Source organism: Mustela nigripes, chromosome 12 (assembly GCF_022355385.1).
Source record: "Mustela nigripes isolate SB6536 chromosome 12, MUSNIG.SB6536, whole genome shotgun sequence".
Lineage (NCBI taxonomy): Eukaryota > Metazoa > Chordata > Mammalia > Carnivora > Mustelidae > Mustela > Mustela nigripes.
This window is the reverse complement of record NC_081568.1, coordinates 32,888,386-32,900,143: the sequence shown is the minus strand read 5'-3', so window position 1 is coordinate 32,900,143 and position 11,758 is coordinate 32,888,386.

Genomic DNA, 11,758 nt, shown 5'->3' with positions numbered 1-11,758 from the left:
TAAACAAACTAAAGATGTGTTATGATATGTTTTCAAGTAAACTTAAAATTAACCTTTTTGCATTTAAAAAGAAAATCATAAAATGATAAGCTATATACTTTCCATTGAATTGCATTAATCAGAGTACAAGAACTAAAGTTTGAAATATTTCAAAGTAATTTTAAAAACAGGTTCAAAGCTAGATATATGAACAATAAAAATGAATTTAAAATTCATGTTCCTCAATACTTGGTTTAAATTAGTATCCTATAATTAAGCAGCCATCATTAGAAACAGTTTTCATATTTCAATGATGCTGTTATCATTCAAAATCAGTTTTGAACTGCTTGTATAAAATTGCCTTCAAAGTTGTTTAAAAGAGACATAAGACAGTCTATTTTATAATTACAATGTTTTTACTAAAAACATTGCTAAATTTCATTGTCAGCATTATTTATGAACTTAATTTTGAATGTCATTTTTATTTTAGAGCAGATATGACTTTTAGAGCTAAAGATTTTCTATTACTGAGGGTATTCAAAGGAAATTCTGAAAGAGGAATTCTAAAAAAAATTTTGTCAGTAATAATAACTTTTGTCAAACAATTATGTATATGTTTACATGTATATATATAAAATATATTTTTTATTATATATTATTTCCCCTTTATATTTATATGTAAATATAAAGGAAATAAATATATATTCCCTTTATATATATAATGGGAAAATACTCATGTATATGTAAATGCCAGGTGTCAGCTTCTGCTTAGAATATAGAAAGTTACAAAAAGAATGCCATTCCTACTGTAACAATAACAAGCCAGATAACCAATAAAATCTAAAATTCATCAGAGAACTAAATATGGGGGGAAATGCCTAATGAATAAAACTTAGAAAGTTACAGACCTCTCTCTGCAGTGAAGAGACCCAACAGTTTCTTTCATCCTTGGTGAAGCAGTGGGAAAGGAAAAAGCTGTCAGAGAAGTAGGTTAAAAGGAAAACTGCTGAACTTCTAAAAAAAATTTGTAGACCAAGTGTGGCCTGTCATGATGGTCGAGAATCCTTAAGACACAGACCATGCCCACCTACCAATATTTTCTCATGGGCCTTCACAGAGTGGCCATGGAAATCTTGGGGTTGGGGTAAGAATGCTAAGAGAGACTTTCAAGCACTCAGGCTTTATGGTGATAAAAGGCAGCAGTCACCTAACTTCAGTGGAAAAGGGGCAGGAATGCTGAGAGAGATCTGCTCCTCTGAGGTAGAGTGTACAGAACCTCATGAACTCTGAAGGCAGGAAAGGAGAACTGAAACACGTTCTTTAAGTTCTCAGGACCCAACACTAAGTAAGAGACAGTAATAACTTATAATTGGAGAGGGGCAGGAAAGCTGAAAGGGACTCTCCTCTGAAGCGTAAGCACAGGGGATTTATTGCAGTCTGTAAGCAGCAAAGGAGAAATGAACTGAACTCCTTAGGTACTTGGGGTCTTCAATGAGTAACACGCAATGACTGATTGGGCTGGGGTAGAGGCAAGAATGCTGACACACACCCCTCTGAGATGCAGACAACCAGGATCTGCAAAAGGCTGAAAGCAAAGCAGGAGAATGGAACAAATCCTCCAGACACTCAGGACCCAAGTCTGATTAAAAAGAAAATTCTGATCCCTTGCACAAATTATTTGAAGTCTGCAGTGAAATAAATCCAACTAAAGAAGGAGACAAGTCCAGATCCAACTCAATTATAGATGAGATTGACTTATCTCCTTAAATTTCATCTCCTCTTTTTAGTGGTCTGACCAAAGGAAGGTACCCTTTGTTGGATGTAAATATTATTTTCTTCAGCTTCTATTGTACTATTATCAATATCAAACCATCAATCACAGAAAAAAAAAAGTGACTTGTTCTCAAGAGAGACAAGAGTCAATTAAAACCTGATCCAAAGACAGTCCAAGTGTTAGAATTATCAAAAGGGGACTTCAAGATAACAATAATAAATATATTAAAAATCTCATGGGAAAGGTAGATAGCTGGTGTGAACAAATGGGGAACCATAGAATAAGGATGAAAACTATTAAAAGGAGCCAGATGGTTATCTGAAAATGAAAAATAAAATACAAGATAAAGAATTATTTTGACAGGTTCATTAGCATAATGAACATATCACATGAATCAGTGAATTTGGATTGAAAATTAAAACTAAAATTACCCAATTTAAAACACAAAGAGAAAATATTTTTAAAAGAAGGGTGATAAGAACATCCAATAACCGTGAAACAATATTAAATAGGCTAACGTTTGTGTATCTGGAGTCCCACAACAAAAACAACAACAAAACAGAGAAGTAGTATCAGAAGAGATAATGAGTAACAATTTTCCAAAATTGATGGAGGATGTCAACATATGGACCTGAGAGGTTCAGAGAAATCCAAGAAAAGTAAATAAAAAGAAAACCATACCTAGCCTTATCATAATCATACTGCTGAAATCTAAAGAGTAAAGATAAAATCCTGAAATCAGAAGAAGAAAAGAAATATTTCATACAATGAACAATGAAGAGAGTTATGGCTGACCTCTTATCAGAAAAAAATGAAGGGGGTGAGCAATGGAGTGGCACCTTAAAGCTCTTAGAGAAAAAAGAAAAACTATTAATCTAGAATTCTATATCTAGGAAAAATGTTCTTTAAAAATGAAGTCAAAAGAAACATACTTGGAAGGTAGCAAAAACTGAAAGGATTCATCTTACCTCCCATAGACCTGCACCACAAGAAGTATTAAGCACTAATGCTCTATGGGGCTTTTTCAGTAATTTTTCTCTGTTTCATCTGTATAGTTTTGATTGCTGTGTCTTCAAGTTCAGTCATTACTTCTGCAATGTCTAATCTATCATGAATCCCACCTATTATACTTTTCATTTTACACACTATAGTTTTCATCTCTGGAAGTCCAATTTAGGTCTTTATAACATTTTTTTTGGTCTTTATTTAACATGCATAATATTTCCAGCTTCTTGAAATAGGGGTTGTAATTATAGTAATTATTTACTGTCCTGGTTTACTAATTCTGTCTTCCGTGCCAAATCTGGGTTGGTTTAATAGATTATTTTTCATCTTCATATGGATAATACTTTGCTTCATTGCATGATGATAATTTTTGATTGGATTCTAGGTATTATGAATTTTATCTTGTTGGATACCCTATATTTTTGCATTTCTGTAAATATTCCTGAGCTTTCTTCTGAATTGCTGTTAAGTTATTTAGGAACAGTAAGGTCTTGCTTATGAGTGTTATGAGGAGGAACCAGAACAGCATTTAGTTTAGGGTTGATTTTGCTACTATTGAGGCAAAAAACACTTCTGAGAATTCTACCCTGATTCCAGAATTATAAGGTTTCCCACATTGGCTGACATCTTCTGTAAGCCCCTGTTATTGTTCCCTCTAATCCATTCTGGTGGTTCTTTCTCCAGCCTCAAGCAGTTTCTTCACCTCATGCACTTATCAGTACAGAGCTGAAAACATGTAGAGGACTCTGCAGATCTCCAGAGATTTTCCTCCCTCTTTCTGCATAACTCACTCCTCCGTGATACTCTTCCTATGAACTCTGGCTTGGTTGCCCTTCCCAGATTCCCTGCTTTGTCTTCTCGACTCAGGGAGACCACCAGGCTTTGTCTAGGTTCTCTCTCTCTTGTGGCCTGGGAAATCCACAGGCAATAAGCTGGGGAAATTATAGATCTCATCTCATTTGTTTATACAGTGAAGGGAATCACTATTCTTCATTGCCTAATGTTCGATGTCTAGAAAACTGTTCTTTCATATATTTTATTCAGTTTTTTGGTTACTTAGACAGGAAAGTAAATCTTCTCTTTCTAAATTACCCTCCATCTTGACTAGTAACAGAAATCTTTGTATCATGTGATTTTAAATGTTCTAAATCCATGTATTCTGTATTTTATGACTGAAATGCTTTTCCTTTGAGACCCAATCAAGTAAAAATCCTTTTCATTCCTGTATGATGTCAAATTTAGAATACAACAGGAATTGTGGAGGGAGCGAAACTATCCATAAGTAGGGGCTCACGCACAAAAAGAAAGGCATATGAAAAGACATTGACCCTATGATATTCACCCCATTTACCTACTTCATTTTCCATTTTGAAATTCTTCTCTGACCTGACTTGTCCTAAAGGTAAGTTCCTGCATTCCCTGTGATTAGTTTCTACTCTGGGCAAGAAAGGGATAGCATAAAATGTCTAAAAGCCCTTTTATATACCAAACTTTTTTCAAATTTGCAAACTCTCTTTCCTCTAGGTAAGGTAGCCCTGCCTACTTTCTCTAGAATTTCTCTACAACTGAAGAAAAACAAACATATACAACACACACACACACATGCACATACACACACATACATATCTATCAATTTCATACTAAGTGTCTACATTTTAGTTTTCAACTGTTAATGTACTTTTAACTAAAGTTAATCTCTGATGTCTCTCTTTTGGACATCCCTCCTTCACTTCAGACAAATGTTGTTTACCACAATCAATTATTAGAAAGTGATTAAAATATAAAGTAACATCCTATCTTCCTAAGTACAGTGAAAAAAGGCAACATGAGTAGCCTATACATCCTTCTATTACTTTCAGTATAGAGAAGAGGCTACCAGCTGGTGTTCAAATAACAATCATTTCACTCAAAATTTAGGAGAGAGGTATTGGCTAGATGTGGATGATGTATTATGTTTAGATGATTCAGTGCAAGTTTCAGGGGATGCTGTTTTGAGGAGAATGGTTATAAAGCTCCAATGACTAAACATCTTAATTTGAAACCCATGCTACATGTTGTACACCAATGAAATAGAAAGAAAAAGGGGATTTCATGACGTTCATGATAGAATATTTTTCTATTGCTTCCATTTCTCATAATAAAAATATATTAACAGCATTCCTGAAATGTTTACTCCTCAAAAAATTTTTGAATTTCCCACTTTTGAAAAATAACAGCACATTTTAAATATTCTCTTAAATATATTTTTTAATTTTTTATTTTTTATAAACATATAATATATTTTTATCCCCAGGGGTACAGGTCTGTGAATCGCCAGGTTTACACACTTCACAGCACTCACCATAGCACATACCCTCCCCAATCTCTTAAATATTTTTTAAAGCCAAGCAGTTTAATCCTGTATCTCTCAATTATGTTTGAGTCTAGTAAAGCAAAACCAAGGAGCCAAGATGGCAGAGTAAGAGGAACCTAAGCTCATTTCGTCCCACAGATAAAACTGGAGAATACTCACATCAGTGTAAATAACACAGAAAATGACCTGAAGACTGGCAGGACAAACTCCACAACCAAAGGTAGGGAAGAAGCCACATGGAAGAGAGTATGAAGAGAAGACACATGGTAGGAAGTGAAACTTTGGCTATTCACAAAGTTGGGGAAGGGAGTCGCAGATGTGAAAAAAGGTAAGAAACAGAATTATCTATGCATCTCAGGGCATGTCCCAAAGAGGCAGTGTGCATGGAGGGACTTCTCCAGGAACAAAGAAGCTGGCAGGGGCTATCTGCCTCTCCACTCCCCAGCATAAACACATGGCCACCTGCAGGAGCCAGCACAGCACCCACATTCACTACCTAGCTGGCTTAGACTAAGTCCTGCCTGCCTGCACTTTGGTTGATCAAAGTAACCCCTGCCTCAGTCTAGCTTCTGTGGGCACTCTCCCCCAGAAGACTGCTGCAAACCTTGCCATTGCTGCCTCTCCTGACCCACATTTTCCAGAGCCTCTGTCCCACTGGTGATGGTGGCAGTGGCGGGCCCTGTGGACGCCCAAGATGCACCTTGCTAAAATTGTCCACTCTGCTCTGGTTGAGGACCAGACAGTACCCACAACAGGCAAAGACAGACTCTAAAGACAACTGGGCTGAAAGAAAAAGCAGCCAGGACACAACAGCTGGGTGCAAACAACATACATAGCTTTAGCTAAAGTGCCCAGTTATACTGAACAGAGTACACTGCTCTGCAAGGCACTCTTCTTTATAAGGTCTTTACTTTCGAGAGCAGGAAATGTAGCTGACCTCCTTAACAAAGACAGACAGACATAGAGTGTTAGACAAAATGAGAACACATAGGATTATGTCCCAAATGAAAGAACAGGACAAAAGGACAGCAACAGAACTAAGCGAAACAGATATAAGTAATATCCCTGACAGAGAACTTAAAAGTAATGATCATAAAGATATTCACTGGACTTTGGAAAAAAGTGGAGACATCAGTGAGACCCTTAACAAAGAGATAGAAAACATAAAAAAGAACCAGTCAGAAATGAAAAACACCATAAATAAAATTAAAAATACACTATATGTTTTGGGTAGTATAGACATTTTAACAATATTTGTTCCTCCAATCCATGAGCATGGAATGTCTTTCCAATTCTTTGTGTCATCTTCAATTTCTTTCATCAGTGTTTTATAGTTTTCAGACTGCAAGTCTTTCACCTCTTTGGTCAGGTTTATTCCTACATATCTTACTGTTATAGGTGCAGTTGTAAAAGGGACATATTTAAAGTAATCCTTATCAAACTACCAACAGCATTTTTCACAGAACTAGAATAAACACTCCTAAAATTTGCATGGAACCACAAAAGATGCAGATAAAGCAATCTTGAAAATGAAAAGCAAAGTTGGAGGCATCACAATTCCAGACTTCAAATTATATTTCAAAGCTATAGTGATCAAAAATCTTGGTACTGGTACAAAAATAGACACAAATATCAATAGAACAGAATAGAAAACCCAGAAATAAACCCACAACTATGTAGTCAATTAATCTTCGATGATGAAGGAAGGAATATCCAATGGGAAAAAAGACAGTCTCTTCAAGAAATAGTGCTGGGAAAACTGGACAGCAACATTCAAAGAAATGAAACTGGACCACTTTCTTACACCAAACACAAAAATAAATTCAGAATGGATTAAAGATGTAATTGTGAAACCTGAAGCCATAAAAGTCCTAGAAGAGAAACAGGCAGTAGCCTCTTTGACACCACCCATAGAAACTACTTTCAGGATACATCTCCTGAGGCAAAGAAGCAAAAGCAAAAACAAACTACTGCCACTTCTTCAAAATAAAAAGCTTCTGCTCAGTGAAGCAACTAATCAACAAAGCTAAAAGGAAACTTACAGAATGGGAGAAGATAAGTGCAAAGGATGTAATTTGTTGAAGGGTTAGTCTTCAAAATATATAAAGAACTTAAAAAACTCTACAGCCAAAAAATAAACAATCTAGTTAAGAAATAGACAGAAGACATGAATAGACATTTTTCCAAAGAAGACACAGATGGCCAACAGACACATGAAAAGTTACTCAACATCACTCATCAGCAGGGAAATGCAAGTCAAAACAACAATGAGATATGACCTCACTGAACCTGTCAGAATGGCTAAAATAAAAAATCCAAGAAACAACACGTGTTGGTAAGGATTTGCAGAAAAAGGAACTCTCATGCATTGTTTGTGGGAATGTAAACTATTGCAGCCACTGTGGAAAATAGTACAGAGGCTCCTCAAAAAATTAAAAATAGAACTACCCTATGATCTAGTAATTGTACCACGGGGTATTACCCAAAGAATACAAAAACCACTAATTTGAAAGGATATGTGCACCCCTATGTTTATTGCAACATTACTTACAATATCCAAACTATCGAAGCAGCTCAAGTGTCCATCAGGAGATGAATGGATAAACATATGGTATATATATATATATATATATATATATATATATATATATATATACATACATACAGTAGAATATTAAGTCATAAAAAATAAAAAAACCTGCCATCTGCAACAATATGGATGAAATGAGAAAGCATAATGCCAAGCAAAATAAGCCAGTCAGAGAAAGACAAATACCATATGATTTCACTTATATGTGGAATTTAAGAAACAGAACAGGGAACAAAGGGGGATAAAAGAGAGAGACAAAACAAAAAACAGACTGTTAACTACAGAGAACAAACAGAGGGTTGCCAGAGGGGGGGTGGGGGTAAGGGGAATGGATCAAGTAGGTGAAGGGGATTAAGAGTACCTTACCTTGATAAGCAGTGAGTAATACATGGAGCTGTTGAATTGCTATACTGTATACCCAAAACTAATAGAACACTGTATGCTAACTACACTGGAATTAATTTAAAAAAAAAAAAAAAGAAGCAAGGAGAAAGAAATAAAGTTGGTAAATATACGTAGAATAGGGTACAAGCAGGGTAATCCTGTGCTATACAATGTTCATATGTTCTCTTTTTTTCTGTCTCTCTCCCCTCCCCTCCCTCTCCCAACTTCGCTTTCTTCCCCTCACTCCCCTCTCACTTGCTGGCTTGTTCTTCCCCTCTCATTCTCTGTTACATCAGCCTTCTCTGCTTACAATGCAGTTCTAATGACCAGAGTTAAAGGCAAGAAAGGCAACTTAGCAGATGACAGGTACCTGGAGCCTGTACACACTTGATCACTTAGAGATGTAGGAGCAATATTCCTGGTCAAGAGCTTGCTAATAACCCCAGGCAACCCCAGCAAAGGACACTTGTGGCCAGATTAGATATCAATAATAGATTGTCAATTTAAGTATATAACTGTCTTGAATATTTCATGCCTCATGAATGTTAAGTGCCTATTTGTTCTTTCCATCCTTCCCTATTGTTCAGCATACATCTGTACTACCCAATTTACGTATGCCTAACCTGATCCACATGTTACAAGCTTTAGATTTATTTAAGAAAGACTATTCTTAGGGGCGCCTGGGTGGCTCAGTGGGTTAAGCCGCTGCCTTCGGCTCAGGTCATGATCTCAGGGTCCTGGGGTTGAGTCCCGCATCGGGCTCTCTGCTCCGCGGGGAGCCTGCTTCCCTCTCTCTCTCTGCCTGCCTCTCCATCTACTTGTGATTTCTCTCTGTCAAATACATAAATAAAATCTTTAAAAAAAAAAAAAAAAGAAAAGAAAGACTATTCTTAAATGATGTAGCAAATATACATAAACATGATTTGCAAAATGATTATGATTATTAACATACCAGTAGATTATTCTTGTATTTAAAAAATGTTAATTGATCACCCATCATGTACTAGTGATTCTTTTAGGTGTTGGAGTCAGGACAATGACTAAAAGAAATTAAAATCCTTACCCTTTCAGAGCTTACATTTTAGTGGAAGCTGTATAGGTAAGAAATACATCACATGTGCATGGGAATGGGTATCTGTATTATGTATTCACAGACATGTATGTGTGAGCACTTGTACATGCAAGCATGTATGTGTTGCACATACTTAAAGTTTTTTATTAACCTAGCTCAACAACTATAAAACCACAAGTCTAAGAAGTATTTGAATATTGAGGATAACAATGAATTGCATTACACTTTCTCAATATGCTGTGTTCCATGGACTACTGAATACCCGAGTGTTAGTACTGGCTCTGTCACTTACTATCTGGGTGTCAATGGACAAATCACTTAATCTTCATGAATCTTGCCTTCTGTATATACAGTTTCTCTACAGACTTAGTGAGATAATATGAGGAATGTGGTAGATACATTAGAAAGTCACGCACAAATATAAGGTATTTTCTGTATTATTACCTTGATTCCTAAAGTAAGCAGTAGTGTTATTTATTGATATTTGGTAGTGATTTTGCTCCCATGGTCCCAAACTAGCAGAGTAGCAGACTTTTTTTTGTTTCTGCTTAAACTTTATCCTCTAGCCTAAGTTTATATTTCTTTCTGTACCCAAATCTTCAGTATTATTTCTTTGCTCTTCAATAAAGACATGAGAACACATGGAAGTGATGGTGGTAAAGTGATATATGGAAATGCACCATTTAGCTTCATTAAGTCCCATTTTGGGTTTTCACCAATAGCTACCAGCATAGTTGCTAAGAAAAAAAATTTTTTTTTTAAGATTTTGTTTATTTGAAAGAGATCACAAGCAGGCAGAGAGGCAGGCAGAGAGAGAGGGGAGGAAGCAGACTCCCCACTGAGCAGAGAGCCCGACGTGGGGCTCGATCCCAGGACCCTGGGATCATGACCTGAGCTGAAGGCAGAGGCTTTAACCCACTGAGCCACCCAGGTGCCCCGCTAAGAAAATTCTTATTAACTCTGTGCTCCCTCTACCTTCTCAACTTCACTGGCCCACTCCATTTCACCACATTCTCCTTTCTATTTGAACCCTCTAAGAATACTGTGCTCAGTACTGAAAATCTTTAGCAACCCTGGATTTACTTGCATCATTGCATAAAAAGGCATAACCCTGTTGGTGCCACATAAATGAGTATAATAAGCAAAGCAGTGCTTTCTTAATTCATTAGCATTCACTTTACAGCACTGGTCTCCTAATTAAGATTCATAAATATTCATATTCATTCAGGCTATTCTATATTTTATTTGCTTCATTTGGTTAGAAATATTTAGACACATTAACTGTTCTTCCAATCAGAACAAGTACTCCCTATTTGTGGATAAGCCAGTTAATAATGGTCCTTTGCCAAAGCAAAATTTTAAAGCATGTTTTGTTCCCATTTTCAATTTTCCTTTATTTCTTTACATAAGTCATTGTATTTGGACACAGAAAAGTACATTGTTCTAAGAGTGAAATTTTGAATTGGTTTGTTAGCTTCTTCCAATGGTAATAATATCCTCAAGTTAAGCTGGTAAATATATTATATAAAACTATGAACCTGAGAAGTTTGCACCTTTGATAAAGAAAGTGATCAAATGAGGGGAGGGTGACTTGAGGCTCCAACTCCTGAGTAATGGCTGAAGGGTTGACAGATGATTATTTCAAAGGAAAGATTTTATGGGTTGGGGAACAGCTTTTGCTAGAACATGAGAGAAATTTGATTTATTATGTTGTCTCAAAAGATACAACCAGGGGGGTGCCTGGGTGGCTCAGTGAGTTAAGCCTCTGCCTTCGGCTCAAGTCATGATCTCAGGGTCCTGGGATCAAGCCCCTCATGGGGCTCTCTGCTCAGCAGGGAGCCTTCTCCCCCCGATTCTCTCTGCCTGGCTCTCTGTCTACTTGTGATCTCTCTCTCTCTGTCAAATAAATAAATAAAATATTAAAAAAAAAAGATACAACCAGGATTGGTTGTAAATTATAAGGAAAGAAATTGTAGTTCAAAAAAGGAAGACCTCAATAATTACATTTGTTCAAAAATAACATAATCTGATTTTGGAATCCCACAGGATTATGGGGCCACCAAATTTAGAGTCTCCACATATCTTCTGAATACCATACAGATCAGAGACAGTAAATAAAACTGTCAATAACTCAGGCCTACAACATGACTAAAACAGAATGATACTTCAACTTACATGTGACTAAGATAAACACTGAGAAACCAGAAGAACTACCTCTGGACTCCTCTGTAAAGCAGCAAGTGGGCACTTGAGGTGTGGAATACAGATATAATCATCTTCCAAAAGATAGAGTCCCACTATCTCTTGACAGAAAATAAATCTGATATCTGGATGCTCAGAGTTCTGGTTTGAGAAGGAGGACCTTGAAAGTGGATGAAACCATACTGGGAGTTGTATCCCTTCTCCAGAAGGGTAGAAAGACTTAGAAGGAAGAATGGCTTTGGATCCCCATGGATTTGGGGGATAAGGGGAAAGGAGGAAATGAGTAGTAGAAAACAAAGATTTTATAAAAAACAAAAGAAAATGGAAACATCAGAAGACATCAGTATCTTCTCTCCTATTCCCACAAAAAATGTGGACATTAATTAAAGAACCTGTAGT